The following is a 26,790-nucleotide window of genomic DNA, read 5'->3' on the forward strand; positions in this document are numbered from 1 at the left end:
GTGTGAAAAGAAGCAGGCTGGTGACACCACACGGTCTGGGTGAGAATGGATGTCTTCACTCAGTCAAATTGGCAGTGGAGAATGTACAAGCGCATTGGGTGTCAATTTTTAAAAAATTAATTAATTTTTTTTTGGCTCTTATGCAAACATACATGCATTAAACTAAAAAGGAGCCACACTAACCTTTAAGTAAAAAAACTCAAACTACTATTAAAATTAGACAATTGCCATATCTTTGCACTATTGCTAAATAATATGTGGGAAAGTTGACAGTGTTTGATATAAATAAAAGAACAAAATAAAACTATTCACATAGAGGCCACTGGGTCACAGGACCTGAAAGGAGGACAAAGTGTACATAGAAACAAATTTATGTTTTGATGACATCCATCTAATTTTTAGATCACTTGATCACTTGGAAAGTTCCAAGTGATGGAACTTTGTTGAGTTTATATCCCATCGACAGTGCCCCCCCCCCCCCCCCCCGACACAGAGAGTTGTCAATGCCAGAAATTCTGTGAACTGTCTAGATTGGTCATCAAGCATTCTTACTTAAGGGTCCTCCATAACACTTGAGCCCACTTGCAGCCTAGTCATTCACCTCAGGGGAAGAAAGTATCAGTTACATGTGTGGTGTACTTTTTTCAAGTTGGAATCGCATGAATACACCTCTGCATTTCTGGGATATGACTGTTTCTTGCATTTCATTGTTTTGTTCTGACACCTTTTTCTGATACTATCATCAGCATAGTTTGTACAAGTCAAATATGGTTGTTTGTGTGACTGTGTGGTACTTGAGAAATATTATAACTCAAAGAATGTTTTGCTGAAATTAATAAGCTAACAGTGAGCCTGTATACTGTACACTGGAATGTAAATGACACTGAACACTCAATATGCACAGTCCTGTGTTCTTCCAGGTCTTATTTGGACACACATTTCTGTCCAAAGTGGAAGCCAACAATAAATGGGTTCCAATCAGTCCACTAGCATGCTCGTAAATATGCAATGGCACACAGCCATACATTGGGAATACTATTCGCATCCCTGCTGTGCACCTATTTTTCATTTCTACGTTTATTGTGTCTCTGATCACTAACCTGTAGTTGCAATGTTACCAGAGTTGTTTATCTGTGTCATAAAGATTATAAGTATAAAGATTATGGTTACTTTGTGCTGTTGTTATGTAGCTGTCTGTTGCAGAGCTGTTCTCAGGCCCTGGAAACTGTGGCGTCTGGCCTGTATTGCGGCTTCTGCCCCATTGTGAAGCCCTTCCAGTTGCTAGCTACACCCATGGCCAGCAGGCACTGAATTATAAACTTACACAAAGCATGTAAACCAGATATCCCACCTGTCAAATCTCCTGTCTTCTCTATTCACACACTATTCACACCTAATAATTGCCAGACTTTTCCCTTTCTCCTTTTAACTTCCTGCTGGTGGCCTGTATTTTTCTCTCTTTTTCCCTCTCTCCTACCTCCATTGCTACCTCTGCAGTTTGAGGATATGGATGACTGCGTGCTACAAGGTCTTCTCTCTTTGCTGGGCTGTCTTAGCAATCTCTTCCTTCTAATAAAGGTTGTTTTATTCACCTTCCCTGTCTGTCATTGTATCATGCTCATTCTCAACCTCCAGTTTTTTTTTTTATCAACGGTGGTATCGCTCTGCCTGTGACTTCCACTTTAAAATGACCATGCTTTGTTTAAATGCATTTTTTATTAATATTTCTTTGGTAATACTTTAATTGGGATCCTTCCTTGTAACATTTTATGTTTTTTATTTTTTTATTTTCTTTTGTCTCTTTTCTCCTACTTTGGCCTCTCAACCATCTGATTTTGTCTGGCTTCTGTGGAAAAACATACAGTGTCCATACAGTGTGCATCACAACATTGACAATGACATTTCTGTGTACATCATAGTGATATGATCATTAAAAAACATGCTTTTTCTGTATACATCATGATTATATCGCCACAAGAGCACCATTTTGTATATTGTGTATCTCAATGTGAACACATTTTGCATTTATTAGTAGTTTTTTGTTGGAAGGATTAGCAAGAACTGTTTGTCAGGTTAGTGGAACATCTAGAGGATGTTTAAACTGGCATGCTTCACACCTCTCCTGAACAGTATTTTAACATGCACTGGTTATAATTTGACCAACCCTCCAACTACAGCTTCCCATGCTGGCTTTTGGGCACCCAGTAGACCAGCAGAGATAGCTGGGGTTTGATGAGATGCTGTCTTTGTAGCCAGCTGAAACTAGTGACAATCGTACATCACCCTTAAGGTATACAGGTCACAGTCAATTATGGTACGGCCTAGATTTTGTGTTTTTAGTATTAAAGAAGTAAAACAGTGCTTTAACAGGACAGCCCAACCAGCAGCCCCCTAATATTCCAAGCCACAAAAATATTTTCATTTTTCAGTTTTAAAATGCTTATTTTTCACAATACCACCACATGAGGGGGAAAAGGAGGGGAAAGGAAATATTTTGACAGTCTTTCTTGATATAAAGATTTTATTGTGATTTCTGCTCCCTCCTAAATGTATAATTGTATTCTGGTTTGGAGGGAATTCCGTGCTTGGGTAATGCTGTGGCCAACTGCATTACCCTTACCGGGAGTCTGACAACATCCCACTGGCATAGTCAGAAGGTGTCATCACTGAATCTTGGGCAAGTGTTGTAGCTGGTACACCACCCAGTTTCTTCCTGAACTTCAGAACCCTGTCCATAGTGTCACTTGAGGTTGACATCCAGGAAGTGTTCATACTGTGTGATGGGTCATTTCTCAGTACACTGCCGTGACTCTTGATGGGGAAGTTTTATATGTCTCATTCACAAAACTTTTAAACTTTTTAAAATGTCTTTATCAAGAATTTATCTTGAAAGATTTTTATGACTCATGTCTATAGTTCACCATATACTTTACTGTATCTCTGTGCAGACAGCTTTAAAATCATGTTTACATTATTTTTACCAATAAACTTTTATATTCTGTGATTGTTAGTTATGTATAACTTGAGTATACGGCATATGTAGCAGGAATAGCTGTATATGATGTTTTAATTAGACTGAGGCTTTAAGTTAAATGTTATTTATAACAAAACACCATTTAGCATTATTAGCCTGCTTTGTGTACCATTAAGATTTCTTTTTCTCACAATCACACCAAACATGATCAGGATTAATAACACAGGCATTGGCACTGCCCCTTCCTGCACTGACCACGGTCATGTCAAAACGGTTCCTTTTCAGGAGCTCAGGGAGAGCCAGAGCAAACAGCAGGCCACCCTCAACAAACTCTGCAGAGTCAAGGAGGAGAAGCTCCGGGAGATCCAAAGGCGAAGGGAGGAGGAGCTGGAGCAGAAGAGGAAGGAGGAAGAGGAGGCCATCAGGTAATATAGAGCCCCACTCACAACGCACATCTCCGATACACTGCATCAGCTGTTCCTCACAAATATGTGCTTTGGAAGGCATTAACAACCGGGAATTCGTTGTGTTGTAGGGTTACCAGTATTACTAATATCAGTCATTTCCAGTAAAGTCTGTTTCCAGTACAGTTCCAGTAAATTTATCTGACATAATCTGGTAACTCTGATACATGTGAAGACATAGCAACGGTACAGAAACCATTAGGATGTTCCATCAGAATACATTAAATAAATACTGGCCTATGGCAAAGTGTGCTATTGCCATGGGCGGGCTACCTCTCAAAGCAATGGTTTGGAAAACACGTGGCCTAGTTTGGCGAGTTCTTCCAGAGAATGTATGGTGCTAAAAATTGAAAACTGATGGAAAAATACACATTCATCTAATTCACTGAAGCTGAAAAACAATTCTGGCAAGCTGTCCCATCCAAAAAAACTTTTTTTTCCTGACATCACCATTTAATAATGGTGAAACATTGACACCTCGTTCTATGGCAGTATTTTTCCACTGAAATATCTCATTATTAAAGTGGGAAAGAAAAGGTTGTAGATGTACTGTGGATACACAAACATAAGCAAAATTTTATTTTCCTTTATACTGCAATGGTGGCCAGAGGCACAATTCCATAAATTCACCTTTGCTGTGATTCATTGGTTCTGATGCCTTCCTAGTGGGAACTCAAATAAATATTACACATAGTTTTCAGTATAGACTAGTTGTTTTGATGTTTTTATTTTAGATACATTTTTCCAAAATGCAAATGAGTGAAGATCAGCTGTTTTGGTTAAATCCATTATATGTTTTTGTAAAGAGTAAAATATAATTTTTATTAAAAATATTCAGGCTTTTCGTTCTGTTAATTAGGTTACAGTATGAGAATCACTGTGATGTGGTACAAAATGAATGCAATAAGAATGAATATAGCTCTCACATGCAACAGTTCTGCTTTAATCTGCATTGCTCTAATTTGAACTGTTTTGTGGTTTAGATGGTTCCTGCTGACCCAGTACAGACTCTTTAATGTGGCTAAATACAATAAACCTCAACCTGTCAGAACATGGGAAGCTGACTGTGTAAACATCCTCATTCATGTGGTTAGAACAAATCCACCATATGGATAGCATTGACCGTACAATGAGCACTGTGCTTTCAGTCATTGGAAATTAACTGAAAGGGTTAGGGTTGTGCATTTGAAGTCAAGAATACAACAGAATACATGGTAAGCATGTGCATCATGTCCACAAACTGAGCGACAGTAATGGCTAAGGAGCGAATGAATACCATTGCCTTTTCTGTGGTTTGATGGTTTTGAGGGTTATTCATGGTGTTTGACTGTCTGAAGAGTCTTGGAATTCTTAGTGCTCTGTTAATTCCTCATTGGCTGTTACATTCTTGTCTGCACAGGAAAGCCAAGCTGGAGAAGGAGCGCCAATGGAAGGAGAAGTTGAAGAAGGATGAAAGAGCGCCAGAGGAGGCTGCAGGAGGAACGAGAGGCCAAGCAGAGGGAGGAGGAGGCACGGGAGACTCAGGCACGCCTCCGGGCTGCCCTGGAGCGGGCAGAGCAGGAACGTAGATTGGCAGAAGAGGAGGAGCGGCGAAGGAAGGAGGAGGCCGAGCGAAGGGAAGAGGAGAGGAGGAGGGAAGAAGAGAGGAGGGCAGAGGAGCAGAGAAAGCAGGAGGAGCAGAGGCTGGAGGAGGAGAGGCAGCGGGAGGAGCGTAGGATGGCAGAGGAGGAAAGAAAGAGGCTAGAAGAGGAGAGGAAGAGGCTAGAGGAGGAGAGAAAGAGGCTAGAAGAGGAGCGGCGGGAAGAGGAAAGGAGGCGTGAGCGAGAGGAGGAGGAGAGGCGCAAGCAGCGTGCACAAGAGGCAGCCATCCGGGATGCTGAGGAGCGGAAGAGGCAGGAGGAGGAGAGAAAGAAACGGGAGGAGGAGAGGAGGAGACAGGAAGAGGAGAAGCGGAGACATCGAGAAGAGGAAAGGAAACAGGAAGAAGAGAGAAGACACCAAGAAGAGAGAAAGGAAGCAAAAGAAAAGAGGAGACAGGAAGAGGAGAGGAAGAGAAAGCAGCAGGAAGAGGAAGCAGCCAGGCAGCAGAAACCTCAACAACAACAACAGCACCAGAACAGTGCCAAAGCAGAAATTCATGAAAAACTCTCTGCCATTTTCAATCGCCTAGAGGACAGAAAAGGTGACAATAACTCATTGTCTTAATTAAAACACAGTATAAGGGCCAAGCAACCTAAAGCATAAGTGCTGTACATTAGAACAGCTCTCAGACTGGTCTGCTGGGGAAAATTCTAAAATGTTTAAATTAGTTTAGCTGAAACTTGATATCAACTTAGGGTTTCCAAACCTTAGGATCATTACTGTAACTATCAAACCTCAATTTGAAGAAATAGATTACATAGATTGTAAATAGATTCAATTAAAGTGTCCGAGATGTATAAAAACTCCAAATTTAGTTAGTACTCTAGGAGCAGGTAACATACAGCCGGGTGATAAAAATTTAAACCCGTCAGTCCAAAATCTCCCGTAGGTGTTCAATTAGGTTGAGATCAGGTGACTGCAAAGGCTATAGCATATGAGTCACTTCATTTTCATGCTCATCAAACCATTCAGTGACCCCTCATGCTCTGTGGATGGGGGCATTGTCATCTTGGAAGAGACTACTCTCATCAGAATAGAAATTTTTCATCATAGGATAAACGTGCTCTCAGAATAACTCGGTAATGATTTGCAGTGACCCTTCCCTCTAGGGGACAAGTGGATCCAAACCATGCCAGGAAAATGCCCCCCAGAGCATAACAGAGCCACCGGTCCCCTCATTGTAGGGGTCAATCAATCGGGACTGTACCGTTCTCTTGGTGTACACCACACATGCACTAGCCCACTTATCGAGAATGTGGTGGAGGATGACTCATCTGGCCATATCACTTTTTCCACATCTCTGTAGACCAGTACCTATGGTTTTTGTACCACTGAACTCAAAAATGTGCATTCGTCTTTGTAATGAGGTGTTTATGCACTGCAACACTGTAATATCCCTCTCTATGTACAGTCAGGTCGATAAGTATTTGGACAGTGACACAATTTTCATCATTTTGGTTCTGTATGCCACCACAATGGATTTGAAATGAAACAATCAAGATGTGATTTAAGTGTAGACTTTCAGCTTTAATTTAAGGGTTTTGTCAAAAATATTGTATGAACAATGTAAGAATTACAACCATTTTCATACATAGCCCCCCCCCCCCCACACACAATTTTAGGGGCTCAAAAGTAATTGGACAAATTAACATAATCATAAATGCAGTTAAACAGTGACGCACATAAATCTCATGTAATATTTCAGTAATGCTGGAGAAGCAGTGCAGTGACACAGCTGTGAATTTTTATTTCAGCCGGTCTGCGGCCCGTCACTTCGGCACACAGGAAGTCTGCAGCTCTGACCACCTACAGAGCTCTCTACCCTTTTGTAGCCAGAAACACAGATGAACTAACCTTCGAGGCTGATGACCTGATAGAGGTACAGGACATACTCCCATACTGTGATTTTATGTTTGTGTATGTAGCTCTGGACTTGCATAGCTAGTTTAGCAGGTATCTCATCCATTAAAGAGAGCAATGCAATCAGCGTGCTAGACTGCAGTATGTTAAAGCAGTACTGCTGTGTATATGGAAAGAACATTGGGAGTTCAGTGCCCTTTGCCTTTTCCAAAGCGTGAGCTCCTTGAGCAGGCCAAAGCCCAGTCCTCATCAACAGAGTGCTTAACAAATTAAATGGCTGTTTCCATAACGAGTTATGAGTTGGTTGAACTGGTTCATTGTGTCTTTAATTCTGAGCTCAATATTTGAATCTCCACACCTTTCAGCAAACATTCTGAAACTAATTCACGGAATGGAATTTCTTATGAATATTTTTAAAAACCATTTCCACAGCCATTGGCCGTTTGATTTGAAATGGCCTCTCTGTTGCATCTGATTTCCATTCCCCTGATGACACGCAGGTGGATGAGATGACTGAGGGGGAGCCAGGATGGCTGTATGGAAGTCGCCAGGGAAAGATGGGCTGGTTCCCTGCAAGCTACGTGGAGCAACAGGCCAAACCAGAAAATTCGCCTACTGCCAAACATGCCTTAACTTCCCAGTCAGTGCCAGGCGCAGGGTCCTCCAGGTGCAAGGTCTTTAGTACTTCAAGCCCTGTCCCACGGACCAGTTTTTGAGGGCAGATAAGACTCGGTAGTTCTGTAGCAGTAACATGCCCTCTGTCCATTTTAACCATTGATTAAAAAAAACCTATCTGTTCTTTGTGACTAAATTTTTATGTAATTTTGCTTTTTAATGTCAGTCATCAGTCTCTCCTTTTTTGAGTACCTGTACTTCAGTTTGTTTGCTTTGGTCTTTTCCTTCAGAAAATGTACTTGCTTCTTAATAATTCTTTTATTGTTTCTTTTTCTCATTGTGAAGTGCACTGGGTGCCATATATGAAAAGAACTATACTAATACTACCAGTACTAGTAATACTATTATTATTATTATTATTATTATTATTATTATTAATAATAATAATAATAATAATAATAATAATAATGTATTTCTTTTCCCCTCCAGCAGACTGGAGACAGAGGGGAGTGAAGCCTCCACAGGGCAGTGTGTCCCCAGCAATGTGGGACAGAACTCTGCCTTCACACCCACCCACGCCCCAGCCTCAGTCACCACAGAGCATGGGCAGGTAGGCATGCTGGGATATGTGTAGATGTGACTTCCACTCCACTGCTGATTCTTGAGTCTCTAACAGGGAATTCTGAGGGCCACATCAAACCACTGGTACAGAGGGGAGTAGGAAAGTACAGTCACCAGAGTCTGACATCACTTGTCTGTAAGACTCTATTTATCTCTTGATTCCATTGGATGAAATCTGTACTGCTGTGCTGTTGGTGTACAAAGGCATGTTGTGGACCATAATGCCACTATTGCCAACATTGCCTCTCCACATTGAATTAGATACTTACAAATTTTACACTTTCAACTAATGTTATATTTACTGCTGTGTCCTGTTTATTGTTCACTATATGTGCATTTAAGGACCATATCTGCCTGTATTGCTCCTAGTGCAAGTTGTTTTTGAAACTGATCGTTAAAACCAGTGCAGAGATGCTGGACTCAAGTCCTGGAGTATTAAATTGTCCACAATGGGCTGGGATTCCTGGCAGTTGATTTAATCTAGGATGGCAGTGTAGTATAGTGGTGAGGGAACTAGGCTTGTAACTCAGAGGCTACAGTTGCAGTTCCAAGGTCAGTTCAGATTGCGGTGTTTTACATGCATGTATGAAGGTATCCCATCACTTCAGTAACTATCCTGCTTTATAAGTGGATTGTGTGTTAAACTAGAAAGGTTACAATTCCTGAAGGAATTGTGTGGGCTTGCTTCAAATTCCAACTGGCACTGTCCTCAAATCAAGCCTCAATGCATTTCAATGAGCGTGCATAGCTCAGAAGAAGCACAAAACTGTCCAGACCCACAGGGCACCGTAGCGTTACACATACAGCCGGGGATCAGCAATTAGCAATTATTCCAGGGATTAGTCATATCCTAAAAGTGTCATGAGTAAAACTTGGCTAACTATATAGCTAGCTAGCTATGGCATGTCCTCACCTCTGTAACGTTATTTGTTGTCCTCCGTGTGTCCATACATCGGTGGTTGTAGCGTCCGTGTGTCCATACATGTGTATCGGTGGTTGTAGCTGTGTGTTATTAGCTCCTACTCATGCGTGCAGGATAGCATCCGTACGCGGGTTGTAGCTGTGTGTCCGTAGCTCCTACTCATGAGTGCAGGATAGCATTCGTACGCGCTAACTAGGTTAACTAAAGTAGGCGAAACGCAAACATGTTAGGGTTAGCTAAAGTAATGTTAGGCAATAAAGCTGTGCTTAAAAATGTGCCGTTGGACGTACTAAACGTCCGTGTTTAACGAAGTGAAAAAAGAGACTGGGTCACGAGGCTAGTGAGTGAGTGACCACCTGTGCATGCATCCTACTAAACGTCCCACTAAACGTCTATATTGACTCTCTATGGAGCGACCACAAAAAAAGTTAAATATTTCAAAAAGTTTTGAATATTTCAAAAATCTGAGCAACAATGTCAGGAACTAGCCAGTCATTTTGGTGTAAAAAGTTTGAATGCAAAAACTGTAGGACTAGTAAGAGCTAGAAAAATTGGGTGGAAAGTGCAGATAATAAGAAACATGAAAGATATCAAGAGTGGGCTTGCCGGAAGCAAGCCCACTAACAAAAATGCAATCTCTATAAGTATGTCACCCTAAATCAGAGTGGTTGCTGAGTACCAAAATGTAAATCTTTCGAGTTCAATGGCTGTCTCTCTCTCTCTCTTAGGTTATGGGGAAAGTCCAGGCCCAAGCACTGTGCTCCTGGACAGCCAAGACAGACATCCACCTGAATTTCTCCAAGGATGACATCATCACGGTGCTGGAGCAGCAGGAGAACTGGTGGCTGGGAGAACTCAACGGGGTTCAGGGCTGGTTCCCCAAAACTTACGTCACGCTGATGACTGGATCCGATTCCAGTACAGAGTAAAGACAACCCCTCACTTTTAATGTGAACAACAATATGGCCTGTGGCTAGCACTGAAGCTAGTTATATTACTAAGCAGTTTAGCCAACTTTATCTTACATTTTCGTGTGTAAGCATGTAAAAGTCAACAGGAATTTGTACGTATACTAAAACTATTGAAAATTTGTGCTTCATACAGTGTTACCTGCAAATAAAACATAAAAGCTTTTAGCTGACCACATACGCAGACACTCGCTCTCAGCTCACTTAGCTTGTTGCTAGTATTCCAGCAAAGCTTGCTACCAAGCAAGAGGTCTTGTGCCTGCTAATCCCACTGACTGGCAGCTGGTATTGCACTGGCTAACAGAGAGACAAAAATATTCTTGCAGTAATATGTATCTCATGAAAAACATGTTTTTCAAAGTACAAGAATGGGAAGTTAGTCATACACAAGGTAGCTAACGTTAAACACGCTGAAAATGCCCAGAATGGAGTGGAACTGTCCCAGAATGATTTTACAGATGCAAAAGCAATAGTTTAAATGTATTTTTAGTTAGCCAGGAAGCCAGTGTACTGAGTTTAGAGATTTGCTGCAGTTGGAGGGGGAATTTAAACTGGGTCTCTCAGTTAACTGTTTGATATAAAGAAAGGCCACAACAAAATGGGTTTGCCAAAACAGCTAAAGACCAGATCCCTGATATTTATCTTTCAGAAAGCTAATATGCAATTAAAAAAAAAAAGGTTGCAAAGAGATTCCAATTACCTATAGTTTGATGCTTAATTAATTTATAAAGGGTTATTGCAACAAAATGATTACATGCCTGTAAATAATAAGGTGACTGAAATGTATTTCTAGGGTCCAAACAATTAAGATGGATCCCGATTCTTTAGATGTAATTTCCATCACTTTCAAAATTACAAACATTTCAGACTTTTTCTTGTTCATATCTCAGAAATTTTAATGAGTTTACTTTTTCTGTATCAATTTCAGGGCAATATATTCCTCTGTAGATGGATTTGACACAGCAGACACTGGCCAGCAAGAAGGTAAGACATGAAGTGACGGGCCAGGCTCAAAGTCGTATTTGTAAATACTTCATGCTTACAGTAAAATATCATCCTTTAATTTTTGATCAATCTTCTTATTTGAGTAAATTTCCAATTATGGAACCAACTTGATACTTATTATTGCACTTATTAAATTCTTCAAACTTGCAGTTAGCTGGCAAAAGAACATTTTATTGTTCAGTTTAACTTAATTTTAATTATTGTACATTTATGCTACATTAGATGTAATATTTGGAAGTGTAAAAGCTGTTTGGTGATTTCTTGATGCTGTCTCCACCCTTAATCTTATTATTATTCTTATTATTCCTGTCAACACTGGCTTTTAATAATCCCCTACCAGCAACCAACATTGTCCTTGAAATACAACCTGCCATCAGAACCAATTTACCCTTGTCTTTGTGTTGTATTCCTCTGAGCATGTGACACACTGGTGTGTATTAAGTGTTGAGATCCTCCTTCGTTTATTTATTCTGTCTAATCGGAGTATGTGACACACTGTTATGTATAAAGTGCAGCGATCCTCACTAATATATTCACTTTTTCCAATCAGAGTATGTGGCCCTGTACACCTATAACAGCCCTGAGCCTGGAGACCTGACCTTCAATGAGGGGGACACCATCCTGGTGACGGAGAGAGAGGGGGAGTGGTGGAGGGGCAGTATCGGGGAGAGGAGCGGACTCTTCCCCTCTAACTACGTCAGGCCAAAGGAGACTGATGTAAACGCAATGTATATTCAGAGACTTCAGAGAGAAGTTTTCAGCAACAGGTGGCCACTGTTCCCTTGATGAGACTATAGCTCATTCCTGTTTATCTCTTTGCCTCAGGCCTCAGACAACACTGGCAAAGCTGGAACTCTCAGCAAAAAGCCAGGTAAGAACCGCTAGAATGGGTGATCCCACTGCTGACACACCACAGCTTCACACTGCGACAACAGTGATACGGAGCAGAACACACACATTGATGTACTCCAGTGTTAGATAGAAATGCATTTATATTAATAGTCTGAATCTTAAGTTAACTGATGCCCCTCTGGGATTGGCTGTCAGTGATTGCCCAGGTGACAGCTCCCTACACGGCCACGGGTACGGAGCAGCTGAGCCTCACTCCTGGACAGGTCATCCTCATTCTCGCCAAGAACCCCACCGGCTGGTGGCAGGGGGAACTGCAGGTCAGTGAGTTTAGTAGCAGGGGTCATTAATTTTGGTCAAATACCAGTCCTGGAGGGCTGGGCTGACATTTTAGTGGATGTTAATTAATTTGCTTACTGGTTTAAATCTGGAGCACACTGGTGAGTTGATTTTCATCCAAAAATTATTTTGGTTTAAATAAGAATTTGCCCATTTCTGTTCTGTGATCATTCTTGATAGAGTAAACCTCAGTAACCTGGTGGTCCCTTGGATATGAACAGTGTGGAGGTGTCTAATGTTCCCTTTTTGCAGGCAAGGGGTAAAAAGCGGCAGAAGGGATGGTTCCCAGCCTCTCACGTCAAAGTCTTAGGCCCCAACAGTGGGAAGTCCACACCAGCTCCTGTCCCGAGTAAGTGGCATGCCCCACAACCCTACGAGCGGCCATTTAGATCACATTAAAAAAACCTTATGCTCTGCATATCTCCCCCCTCACTCCACCCCTCCAGTCTGCCAGGTCATCGCCATGTATGACTACACAGGCAGCCAATGAAGATGAGATGAGCTTCTCCAAGGGTCAGCTGATCAACGTGCTGGAGAAGGATGATGCCGATTGGTGGAAAGGAGAGCTCAATGGTGTCACAGGCCTATTCCCCACCAACTACATCAAGATGACCACAGAGTCTGACCCCAGCCAGCAGTGTAAGTGAAACTCCGTCACTGTAGCTTCTGCCATTCTTTCTGCCACTGGCAATTATCAAGCAACACGTAAGTCAACAAAGCCAAGCCCACAGAGGTTATGGCTAATTTATATTAATGAAATTTTAAAATGGGGTTTTCTGCAAAGTAAGTTTGAATGAATCCATTTTATGTTTATTCTCAGTGGACCTGGTCCTGGGGCAGAGTAAAGTGCTTCGTTATTCTCTACAGTGCACACCAGCACTGCTTAGTGGAAAGAAATGCAGATGCAACTACATGAAAGCATACTAATAAAATAATAACCAAGGAACAATGTACATTAAAAAACTATAAAACCAAATGGTGCAATGCAGGGCATTACTGAAAATTTGATCAAACAAACTACTTTATACTTTTCCAAACATACATTATACCTTTCCAAAAATTTTCTGTTACACATGGTGAGAACACTGTAGACCTTGTTGTGATAGAACATACTCACATTTTGGTTGTGCTCCCAAATGAGCTGAGGTGGTCTCCCCCTAGGATCGCTTATTAATGCCATCTCTTTCCTTCCTTCTTTCCATCTCCCTCCTCATGCTCTTTTTCCTTTAATTTCTTTCCTTTATTCTTTACCCCCCTCTGTCCCTTCATCTCTTGTCATTTTTCTGTAGGATGGTGGCATAGCCTCCTCCTCTTCTCCTACTCAGAGACCCACTTTCCTGCTAGGGGGCAGGACGCAGCCCCAGACACCTGCCGTGGGCCCTGCCTTTTATTAACGCACGCTCGCTCGCTTGATAGGCTGCTCGCCTGGCTGAGCTCTCTGGGTTTCTCCTCATCTCACTTAGTTTTGTGTTGTCTTTCTGTACTCACACTTATTATCTGCACTTACAACTCCATGTACCTGAGTGAGCATTGTTACCTGTCTAACCTGAGGAGCCTAGGGTAGTTTGCAGAAGGTTGTCAAGAAGGGTCTGTCGCTGGCCTAACAGGGTATGTAGTTTGAGCCCCCGTACCCTTTTGACTATCATTTATAATGTGTAATGTACTGTTTAAAATTGGTGCCCACAGCAGAGAGGCTACTCTAGATCAACATCATCAAATTTCTTTTTACCCCAGCAACAGGACAGCCCTTGACTCAAGAGTCCTGCTGTCACTGTAGTGGAACAAATAATATTCTTGTGCTACCTCCCTCTTCTACCAAGTGCCTGAAAAAATGAAAAGGAATTGGATATAAAAATTTCAGCCACTCCTTAGAGAGAAATGAATGTAAATAAAAGTCTTTCTCAATTTAACAATATTAAAGAAAGTCTTTTATCATCTTTCTGGTGACGAGTAGTGTGTTGCATTCCATCTGTTATTTAGAAAACATTTTGTTTTGAACACAGTTTTGAAATAGACATTTTTTACTTGGATTCATTTTTAAGTAAACAGGAAAATAAAGTTTAAAAGCATCAAGCGCCAAGTAGAAATGATTCACAAGTTTAAATTCCTATCTAGTTTCTCGTTCCATTTCATTTCCGCAATGTGATAAAAAATGGTGGGCGGAGAGGAGTACTAATAAGGATACAGGTGGAGTGACCAGTATGGATAGAGTAGAAATATTTATTCTTTCGGACAAAAGTTCTACAAAGACAACAAAATAAAGATGGAAAGTTAAAGATGGCAGAAAGCTGAAAGATGAAACATCTGTCTGAGAGTGGCTGAGATTCTTACATCCTGTGTCTGCAGTAGACCCAGTTGGATTAGCTTCCTTTTAGCAGTTGTTTCTGTGCAGTTGCTTGGCAGTATAGGATAGTGGGTCTTTCTGTGAAATCTCACTCCTTTCAGCCTTGCCTCTAATTCTTTCTTTACACACTTTCACTCTTGTGATAGACTTTCCCTTTTGCTTCATTAATTTTTTCCGAGGGGGGAGCTCAGTCACATAAAAACCCACTATCTTTAACCCCTGTCCTGCTACAGTAGTACTACTGATTGGTATGATCTTCACTGTACTGGCTGCATCGCGGGCCAGCAGACCTGGGTCAAATACATATTTGTTTTGGATTCAAATACTTTTCTGTGCTCTATTGATCTTGCCTGGTGTAATTGAGCCTGCCAATATGACCTTTTTGAGAGTATTTTTTTGGTTCCAATCAGACCTGGGTCAAATACGTATTTGTTTTGGATTCAAATACTTTTCTGTGCTCTGTTGATCTTTTCTGGTGTAATTGAGCCTGCCAATATGACCAGAATGCGGGGTTTGCACTTTTTGAGAGTATTTAATTGGTTCCAATACACCGGACAAGATCAGTAAAACGTAGAAAAGTATTTGAATCGAAAACAAATACGTATTTGACCCAGGTCTGCAGGCCATATTGGGCGATATAAATCAGTCTGACCTATGAAAATATATTCTGATTAATAGAATGTTATTTTGGGATGCAATTTAATGTGGGATGTATGTGCAGTTATATGGCATATGCATCTTTTTGGGGGTAGTCAAGTATTTTAGGGTAGCCTCTTTGCAGATTTTTGCTGTGACAAATGCTCTTTAAAGTGTGTTTTGGAGTATGCCAATGCATTTTACTGTATATGCTGCCTTACATTGGTTTTCAATAACGGTTTATCTTGAGTAAATTATGCAAAAGATCATTTAAAAAAGAATGCTTGTGTTACCATTTTGTTTCTATTGATCTGCATTAATTGTGAACATAGACTACAATAGTACAGTAAAATTCTTCAATTAATTACCTTCCCTTTTCATATGTGAGATCAACAAATACTTGCCCAGGATATGTCAATCCCATACAATTAAATTAAAACAAAACTATTTCAGTAACACTTCAAAATGTCACCTAATTCATTCATTTTTTAAAAAGTTTTGCAGTACATCTGGTCTTTGACACATACCTAATAAGACTTTTTTCAATCCGGTTTTATCCTGTTGACCCTGATTTATCCTCACAAATTACTATTCTCCAATCTGGCGCTAAATCTGCGCTGGTTCTCAAACTTGGTCCTGGGGGACCCCTATGTATGCTGGTTTTCAATTCCAATTGCAATCCCGGAATTGTGACAAACTGTTCTTTTTTCATTATTTGAGAGATTTTTTTCCCCCTTAAGCCTCATTATGTCAGAAAGAGCTATGCTTGTCATGAAGAATGATAGTCCCATATTCACATTTTGCTTACCGTGCTACGGTGGTGCAGTGGGTAGCACTGTCACCTCACAGCAAGAAGGTCATGGATTTGAATCTCGGCTTGGGGCCTTTCTATGTTCTCCCCGTGTCCACGTGGGTTTCCTCTGGGTATTCCGGTTTCCTCCCACAGTCCAAAGACATACAGGTAGACTCTAAATTGCCCACCTGTATAAGTGTGAGAGTGAATAGTGTGTGTGCCCAGCGATAGATTGGCGGCCTGTCCAGGGGGTATTCCTGCCTCTCGCCCAATGCACGCTGGGATAGGCTCCAGCACCCCCTGCGACCCTGCTCAGGAATTAAATTAAGTGGGTATAGATAATGGATGGATGGAGCTGAGGTGAACCAATAGGGTCCTAGTGAAAGTGTGGATAATTGCATGCTAAAACTATCCATTTGGTAGATAGTGAAAAATCAAAGACAAAGCAAAGATAAAGAGCCAAACCTAGGGAAAAATTATGTAAGAATTTAAACAATTGTACAGCAACCTTAATTTAGCAAGAGATTTGCCATCACAAAAACCAGCATACACAAGGGTCCTCCAGGACCGAATCTGAGAACCACCACGCATATAGAACTAACATCAAAACGGAAAAAGGTTCTTTAATATTAAAGGTATCAGAAATTTGTTGTTTCTCTTTTATTGTAAATAATAGTGTATTGATCCCAGACTTATTCATGCAAGAGTCTCTCAAATGTAATATAATATATTTTGAAATCAGCCTTTCCCTTAATTATTAACCATTTATTCTAACTTGTTCAAACAAAAGTAGTAAAGGGACTTGAAAACCCTTGCAGTTGTATCCAGTGAAAACATACACTGACAGCCCTGTCCTTGTGATGGTACTGTAGTGTATTGAATAGTCCTTGCTTCCTGCTGTTATAGATTTTTTTTGACCTTATAAAAACTTTATCTCTGTGTACAATGACTTCCCAAAAGAACCTTCAAAGATTATTTTTTTATATTCTTCTGCCTGAAGAGAATGTCAAGGCATTGTTGGTGTCTGGGGTTACCACAGGTCATACCACAGAGAAAAATTGAAGGTTGCAAGGATTTAGTGATCTAACTTGCATTAGAGCAGGGCAAGAAAAGGATCAGCATGACCCTCGTTTTAGAGGGCGCTTTCTAGAACCCAAATCCTTTACAAACATGCATGGGTTGCTTTATATGCAGAGCCTTCAAATTCTTAGACCATTTCATTTCATATACTATGACTGAGACTTTCTCAAAGCCATATATAATCAAATTCATTAAATTAAATTAAATTCATTAATTTAAATTTATACCTTTGCACTGTATAAAATAGTACAAAATTAGATAAGCTGATATAGCAGTCCCTTTCTCTAAAGACAGCAAGAGTAAAAGAAAAAAAAGTAAAAGTTTATCAATGGTAGATCTAAAACAAATGCTTAACTGTAGTTGTATGATCCTGAGTACAGGCAACAGAGCTTAAACTGTTAAAAGAATTAAAATTACTACTACAAAGTTGTACATTTGTTATTAGATTATATAATTGGTTTGGCTGCTATATTGCTTACATTCACAGTACAGTAGTGTACTGTACTTCATTGACAGTACTGTACACATTTGCATTGTTTATACCAAGTTGCTATTTGCTGATGTCTTGATGGCATGAGTGTTTTTGGTGACTCAATTTCTTACAATTATCACATGATCGGATTCTATGCAATTAGCCTGATGCCAGTTTTTTGTGTTCGGAAAAGTCCTTTTCTGAGTTTGCTAGCTTGCCTTATTTGATTTCTTTCAGATGTAGTTCTAAATCTGTTATTATCAAATTATTAAAAAATGTGCCTCATTATATACTGTAAGTAGGGACACCAGTTTGTCTCCTCTTGTTTTCTCGCATGGTACTTCAGTCCTCCGCTAGCTATAGGTTGCAAGATCTTCTTTATCAACCTCCTTTTCAAACAGTTATCAATGATTGACTGCGATGTTTACGAGCGACACTCACGTGTTAAATTCAGTTTGATTACTTTCTACCATGGATATGCTGCCATATGTGTTGCACATGATAGTTATTTTAGAAGCAGTGGGAAATGCCCACAGAGAGCATATTACATGCAGTTATATAACATTTTACTTGCACTAAAAAGTAAAATAATAAAAATTAATTAATGGTTCAACTATTTAACTGATCATAGACTTTAGGCAGAATCAGGTGCCTTAGTGCTGGGCTAAAAGAAAAACCTGCGCCCATAGCAGCCCTTTTCAGAAAAGATTGGACACTGATTTGCATGGTTGCATTGTTCTTTTTACTAAAGTGACACTCAATCCTGGTCCTGGAGAGCCGCAAAGTCTGCTGGTTTTTGTTTTTTCCTTAAGATCAGCGACCAATTCATACCCAGGTGACCTGAGGCAACTGTGAAATCAACTGCTTTAACTGATCCAATGCTGTACTACTCAAGTGCTGAGTGAAAATGCACTTCTCCAGGACCATGAGTGTGGACCACTGATTCAGAGACATGCTATTCGTAGCATATCAGCTTCCACCCATGTTCACTCTCCTACCTGACTTTCCCTGTATCAGATCAACTAATTCTTCTTAGAAATGTCTCAATTAGAAATTAAATTGTATGATTGACTGTGCTGTTGGAGTGCATATAGGGACCCCTGAGGATAACCATTGAAATATTTTTTGAAATAAGTTTAAGTCCCTGCAAGTCACATGGTGGAGACAAACTGGTCACCCTAACTATAAGTAAATGTATATAGATTGCAAAAATAAAGTTTTGGTTTGAAAATAACTGACCTTCTCTTATTCAGTGTTTACTATGTGGGACACCATGGGAGGGCCTTGTGTGGGTAGTTGGTGTATTTAGAGGAATAACCTTCATGTTTGCTAAACACCAGTAGAACAGTCAACATGACAGTCACCATGTGACACTGAGGACAAATGAATCCCTCCAATTTTTGTGTTTAGTGACTTCCTAAGTTCGTAACATTTATACACACTACATTAATCATGGCCCTGAACTTTACTATACCATCCTTGTCCAGACAATTGAATTACTTCAGCTTAGGCACAGTAAATGTTTAATTAGATTCAGTTTCCAAATTTTGTATGCTTTTTAAGGGAGCCCTATACATGTATGTATATGTGTGTGTGTGTGTGTGTGTGTGTGTTAATGTTGTAATTTAGAGCTATATATGTTTTTAAGACATTTCATGAATCTCTTGAATGAGAATTGTTGAGCAGCGTGTCCTGCTACATTGGCATGTATGACATCAATCAGAACTATTTTGACAATAATAGATTTTACTATAAGTATTGTATAAGCAAATAGCAAGCACAGATGACATTGTACCAAGCTAGTGATTGCGGGGGGGGGGTGAGCTTAGAGGGAGAAAAGAGGCTTCGGTTTTTGAAGCGTTGGGACAGGGTGGATGAATATGGGCTCCAGTGTGCTCCTGGACCAGGGTGAAGCTGGGGCCTCCCTTGCTAGGTAAGGATTTTTCTTTCAGCATTTCAGAGTGCTCTCATTCACAAGTGTTTGTGTGTGTAGTGTGCATGTGCTCAGATTAACACCATCTAATGGCAGATAGGTAGTGATATACACTGTCTAACAGAGGCTATGGCTACATTTTCGGAACAGCTCTGTGCAGCAGTTGCCGAACCTTCTCAGCCCCAAAAAAAAAGAAAGGGTTTCTGGGTGTTTCCATGAAAGCACGTGACTATGGGATCTCTCTCACGGTGATGATGCTGGCTGTCCCACCTTTAGGGTGCGCTGACCTGCTGAGCCTGGACACCATGAGTCCACTGGAGCGGAAGAGGCAGGGCTACATCCATGAGCTGATCGAGACTGAGGACCGCTACATGGGCGACCTGCAGCTTGTACTGGAGGTATGGGGCAACCCGGTCTGGGATTCAGTCCACACTTGTCCTTTGTCATGAACAATGATGTCATAACTGTCCTTAATATCAGTCATGAACCTTGACTCAGTCAAAAATTAAATGCATGTTCATGCTTTTCAAATTCAGTAGTCACAGAACTGAACAGACCAATGTATTTGTACTACAAATAACACTTGAATTTATTTATGTAGAAATGCTTGAATCCAGCCACCAGTTGCAATTGTCAGTTATGGTTGTTATAATTAGGGGTCCAAGCAGTGAAGCTGGTGGAACCCTATTGTATCTGTTAGGATTATTATTATTAGGGGTCCAAGCAGCGAAGCTGGTGGAACCCTATTGTATTTGTTAGGATTATTATTAGGGGTCCAAGCAGCGAAGCTGGTGGAACCCTATTGTATTTGTTAGGATTATTATTATTAGGGGTCCAAGCGAAGCTGGTGGAACCCTATTGTATCTGTTAGGATTATTAGGGGTCCAAGCAGTGAAGCTGGTGGAACCCTATTGTTTTTGTTAGGATTATTAGGGTCCAAGCAGCGAAGCTGGTGGAACCCTATTGTATCTGTTTGGATTATTATTAGGGGTCCAAGCAGCGAAGCTGGTGGAACCCTATTGTATCTGTTCGGATTATTATGAGGGGTCCAAGCAGCAAAGCTGGTGGAACCCTATTGTATCTGTTAGGATTATTGTTCTTATTTTTCTCCGCTAAAAGTGTCTGAGGCTCAGCAACCATAAGTCCTAGAGCAACCACATTTGGCAGGTGGGTTCCTATGGCCTCCCACTACTCAGGCACTAAAAATCACCTATGTCGGCCAGATGGTGGCGCTATAACAAAGGGTTATGCGTTTAAGGCCATAACTCCGACACCATACGTTAGATCAACACAAAACTTCATCGACCTGTGCATCTGAACGTGCTCTACAACTTTTTAGTTGGGGCGTGGCAGTTTTCTCCGCTGAAATGTCTGAGGCTCAGCAACCATAAGTTGTAGACCAACCAAATTTAGTAGGTGGGTTCCTATGGCCCCCCACTACTCAGGCACGAAAAATCACCTATGTCGGCTAGATGGTGGCGCTATAACAAAGGGTCATACTTTAAAAGGTCATAACTCCCACACCGTAAGTCAGATCAACACAAAACTTAATCGACCGATGCATATAAATGTGATCTACAACTTTGCCATTGGGACCACGTATGTCCGCCATATTGTTTTCCCGCCATTTGGAATTTATTATTAGGTGGGGTGCGGAAGAGCTGGATCTCCAAATCTAAAGTGTTACGACATCTAGTAAACTTTTTTACGGCAAGCGACATCCATGGCGACGCAAGTAATCCGACACTGTAGGGTCTAGTTTTTATCTGTGAGGGGAGAGTCTGAACGTCGGGGAGGCAATAGAAGACAGTGCCAGCCAGAATGCATGCTAGGCTACCAAAAGTGTTTTAGTAAAAGCTTTTTGAGAGGATGAATAATTACTTTTCTTGAGCCTGGATCCATTTGAAGACAGTATCGGGTGAGTTTGTTTAGTCATTGAATCTGTCATTATGCAAAGAAATAGCTAAACCATTTCATTGATAGAGTTTCTGTGCAAATGCGCGAAAACACGCTCGTATAATAAAACAATGACGATAATATATATATAGTCCGCTTCGTTCCGTTGCTACCATAACATAACACACTATCTTGTGTCTACAGCTGCAGTTTCTAGCTGCAATTACTAATATTGAATATAAACAAAAGACGCAATTTATGCTGTACTCTGCCCATGTCTAAATAAATAATACGTTACGGTAAAGATTTGGCAGGATGAATCATTACTTTCCTTTGGCATGGATCCATTTGAAGACAATATCGGATGAGTTCGTTCAGTCTTTAAATCTGTCATTATGGTGAGAAATAGCTAAACCATTTTATTTATAGGTTCTGAGTTTCTGTGCAAACGCGCGAAAACACGCTGGTATAAAGAAACAATGACGGTAGCCTAATACATACATAGTCCGCTTCGTTCCGTTGCTACCATAACATAACGACCTACAGCTGCAGTTTCTCACTGCAAGTACTAATATTGAATATAAACAAAAGACACAATTTATGCTGTAGTCTGCCAATGTCTAAATAAATAATACGGTCCATTTGAAGACAATATCGGGTGAGTTCGTTTAGTCTTTAAATCCGTCATTATGCTGAGAGAAATCGTATTCTCAATTTAATCTCTACATTGGCTGTAAGCTTAGGGTTGTAACTAGGTAGTTGTTTTCGTAGGTGACTTAACTCGTCTTAACTATTGCTTGTATTTTTGCATAGACTGCGTTGTTGCTGCTGTCTTGTTTGTGTTAGTGTTAATCAGTTTAACCTACAGGGTCCAAGTTGAATTATGCGGTTGTTCCCTGCACTTGGAACGGTAGGCTACTGCCCTCTAGGGTTTTCAACACACTTGTTCCTGGTTATGGTTAAACACTTTGTTGTACGTCGCTCTGGATAGGAGCGTCTGCCAAATGCCTGTAATGTAATGTAATGCAATATTCCGTAGCAACAAGATAAACCCGACATTAGCCCTAAAATATGCCAATACAGCAGTGACAACGCTGCTCACTGAATAACGAAATAAACAAGACAATTTTTTTTTAAAGGAGTACCATGGTGGTTGAACGTGACACTTCCCAGTTGTCTTCAGGCAACAACAAAACAAATGTGCATAATTTTTTTATTCTTCAGTCATTTCAATGTACTTTAAAACGTATTTTTCTAAGCCTAAATTTCCCACTATAAAAATTCACCCGAACCGTCTGGGCGTGGTAATGAGAACCGTCAGTTAGCTATGATTGACAGACCGTGCCCCGTTACCATAGCTACCCCCATGATATGCTCTCTCTTTGGGAGACTGAATTTTCACAAGCTAGCTAGCTTAGCAGTATATCAAGTATCGATAGATAGCTAAGGTAAGGACGTTGACTTATATCCAATTATAATTTTTGCTATCTAGCTAGCCAAGTTAAGATAAAAGCACAACTATAACGTCCTCATAAAAGCAAACTAGCAAGCTAACGTTATCGATAACATTGCCTTATGAAAGCAAACCTCTTAGCTAGCTAGGTAACGTTAGCTAGCTAGCTAAATGAATATAACCAGAAATAATCTAAAGGCACTCTAATATAAGTGAACCTAACGTTAGTCAAATATTTGCATTGTCTGAACAGCAGGACGGTGTGCCCTGTCAGATTTCTTTACGGGGTGTGGAAATGGGAGTGGTTACTGTATTCGTGACGTAGCAAAATGACAACTTTCTCAACCGGTTGAAAATAGGACGATGAATTTAAAACGCATATTTCTCAAAAAATACAGAACGGACATATTTAATACTTTGCTCATTGTGTTTCTTCAATGCCTATTGTGCAAATAGCACATAAAACCGAGAAAGTGTGAAAATCACCATGGTACTCCTTTAATTATACCATGTCATTCTACAGTCAATATCTGGGACTAAACATTATATAAATATACAATCTTACCATCGGTTTTACGCGTAGAGATGTCCCTTTTGCGAATGAGTGTTCATATATTGTCTTGGACAATCCGTTTGTGATTCCTGTTGCTTACGGCATTGTCGCCGTTTTTAGTACAATTTGGCTTGATTGACAGTTCATTTATTCAGTAGGTGAGAGTATAAGCTTTCTAACATGTATAACATGTCTGATTTTGCATTTGGAATAGCGTTTTATAGTTCAGCGTAACGGAACATTTTCTTATCGCATTCACTTGCGCATTCACTGTGGCGTAGCATTAAAGACGATGCACCTAACGAAACGTTGTCAACGATTTTCATAATTTCTTGGAGAGTACTATTATTATTGAGGACTTCGGGGCATAGCTAAGCCATTTCTTTGCTGATAGACCAATCTGACATCGTTTTCTGACGCAAAACAGAAGCGGATAGGACTTTGTCATTGATTTTCTGTCTCTATACTAGCCTACTAAACACAGATAAAATGTCATGTTGCTATGTAAGTATTACTGCTCAAAATATTTCGGTTATATACGTTCTTTTTGAAATTGGGTGTCTTTAAATAGGTTAGTGGTATTATATAATGTGGATATTTCACACTGCAATGTAAGCGTTACTGTAGTTTTTGTGACCCACGGAACAGTGATGACTAGAGTGATCACACGCTGGTAGGCTATAATAAAACAATGACGGTAAATATAGTCTATATATGTAGTCCGCTTCATTCCGTTGCTACCATAAAATAACAAACTTTCTTGTGTCTACAGCTGCAGTTTCTCGCTGCAATTACTATTGAATATAAACAAAAGACGCAAATCCTGTAGTCTGCCAATGTCTAAATAAATAATAAGGTATTCTTCGCGCAGCACGCATGCTTGCAGGGATGTCGAGTTGATTTTTCGTTTTTTGTTTCGGTTTTTTAATGTCGTATTTCTTAGGCTATACGAAATATGTATTATTATCGTATCTGTCTCTGAGGCGCTCTGAAATGTGCATTCTCTGCTAAACTGAGCAATGGATTGGAATATGTGTCTGACGTAGAGTTGCACGGTATTCCGAAACTTCAGCACTTTTTCGGTAGTTTTGTGTCAAATGTAAAAGCCAGGGGAAATTGTCTCCCGCATTACTGATTGAGAGGATGAAAAGTGTAATTTGTCAGAATCTTCGCTAGAAGGCAGTAGCAACTAAGGTTGCCAAGTGAGGTGACTTGCGCTTGTGCACTCAGCTCCTTGATACAGCGCAAGCTTTGACTCAGTTCACTTCAGGAGCAATAGGTGTTCCAATTTGGAAATATTTTATTATAGATAGATGCTGTATTGTTATTAAAATATGCTGTTTTTAAATCTATTTAAAGGTGAAAGACCTGTTTTAAAGATTATTTACTTTACAACTGTTTAATTTTTTTATATATTTAACATATTTTTCTATTGTTCAGTGTTGTAACACTATAGGCCTATGCATATTAATATGTTGAAGAGGCTTCAACTTAAAGGTTGTTAATGAACCAGGTTGTTAATAAACCATGAATTCGAAAATGAGGTCAACCCTTGTGGACATTACGTTTCTGATCTATTAAGGTCATTTCAGTATCGTTAGGTACCGAGTATCGAATTAGCATCGTTTAAGTTTCAAGTATCATTACAGTATTGAGTATCGTAATACTAAACCTGGTATCAGTATCAAAGTCAAAATTTTGATAGGCGTCACACTAGTGTTGTCACGATTTTTTAGTTGCGGCGCAGAAACACTGCAGCTGTGCAGACACGCCGGACCATCTAAGTGTTACGACATGCCATCTAAGTGATACGACATAGTAAAGGCCTTTACGGGAAGCGGCCAGGACATATCCATGGCGACGTAACTAAGTTATCCGACAGCGTCTCTTAGCACAAAATTGGCCATGAGTCATCAATATTTCATACGATCATCATGATATTCAGTAGATATGTTGGGTGAAGGCATATGATCATGAGAACAAAGCCATTTTAAAATCGCTCCATAGGGGGCGCGATGGTGCCAATGCTTGGACCCCTCCCAACGCCGCTTGCGGCTTTAATTAAAAGTGTTGCTGTTAGTCTTGTGGTAAGAGGTGGTCTCATTACATTAAAACTTCCTGAGGTGATGTTGGTGTTTACATTTTCCTGGATATTCGATCAGCATTTATGACTGTGAGAGTATTCGATTTTGTAATGGGCTACAGTGGTTTTAGGGGAAGGGGCTGAATTGCTTGGTGCTTTTTATTTTCCTTTACTAATGCACCCCTGGTACTGTAATGTTTTTGTTGTTTGTATTCTTCAGGTCTTTTATAAGCCCATGTCTGAGTCGGGTCGTCTGACCGAGGCAGAGCTAAATATGATATTCGTCAACTGGAAGGAGCTCATTATGTCCAACACCAAGCTGCACAAGTACGTGAACCTGAAGGCCTCTCTCCACTAACATCCCAAGGAAAAACCAAGACATTTACTGCCCCCAGTCAGTTGTAAACTGCATCTCGGATGCTGTCAACAGCAGCAATGTTATTGTTATGTTAGCAGGAGCAGTGGCTTTACTAGTGTTGAATCTTTTGTCCATAAAATTTACAGTTATGCATATGTCATGAAGGTATTTATACTTTTATTTAGCAGTATGTAAGAAAACCTCTGGGAAATAAATGGGAAATAAATGTTCCCTTACATTTGTATAGAGACAGAGAACCATTAACAAACTTTATGACTGATGCATATTAGAATGATAGATTCTGGTAGTGGCAGGAATTGGTTGCCAGGGGCATTGATTTTGAGTGCGTGTTCTTGTGCATGTGTGTTTGTGCGTGCGTGCGTTCATGCATTTGTGTTTGTGTGTGTGGTAGAGCCTTGCGGGTGAGGAAGAAGACCGGTGGTGAGAGAATGCCTGTGCAGATGATTGGAGATATCCTGGCCTCTGAGCTCTCCCACATGCAGGCCTACATCCGCTTCTGTAGCTGCCAGCTCAATGGCGCTGCCCTGCTGCAGCTCAAGACTGACCAGGAGCCAGAATTCAAGGACTTTCTCAAGGTGAGGGAAGAGGGATTCCTCCAATTAGAGACAGCTGGGAAAAAAGACCAGAGGCAGGCAGATATCAGTGGAATGAATATATGATGTGTTTGAATAGATTCATGTCATACAATTATGATGTACTATGAGCTTCAAAATGATCAGGGAGAGAATAAGTCATTAAAAAAATGTGCAGTATGCTTGAACAAGGCAACCTTGTTGGTGCAGCTGTTGACTCATAACTGACTCCTCCCTCCCCCTGTCCCTCTGTCCCTCTCACCCCCTATCTCTCTCTCTCTCTCTCTGTCCATCTCTCACTCTGACTCTCTTCCTGTCTTTTTCCCTTCACAGAAAAT

At 40.5% G+C, this 26,790-nt stretch overlaps 1 pseudogene; it reads left to right on the forward strand.

Moving 5' to 3' along the window:
- The first annotated feature begins 523 nt into the window (after positions 1–523).
- Positions 524–26,554, forward strand: LOC118219421 (annotated as a pseudogene).
- The last annotated feature ends 236 nt before the right edge of the window (positions 26,555–26,790 follow it).

The sequence above is a fragment of the Anguilla anguilla genome, unplaced genomic scaffold, assembly GCF_013347855.1.
Source record: "Anguilla anguilla isolate fAngAng1 unplaced genomic scaffold, fAngAng1.pri scaffold_127_arrow_ctg1, whole genome shotgun sequence".
NCBI classification, from domain to species: Eukaryota; Metazoa; Chordata; class Actinopteri; order Anguilliformes; family Anguillidae; genus Anguilla; species Anguilla anguilla.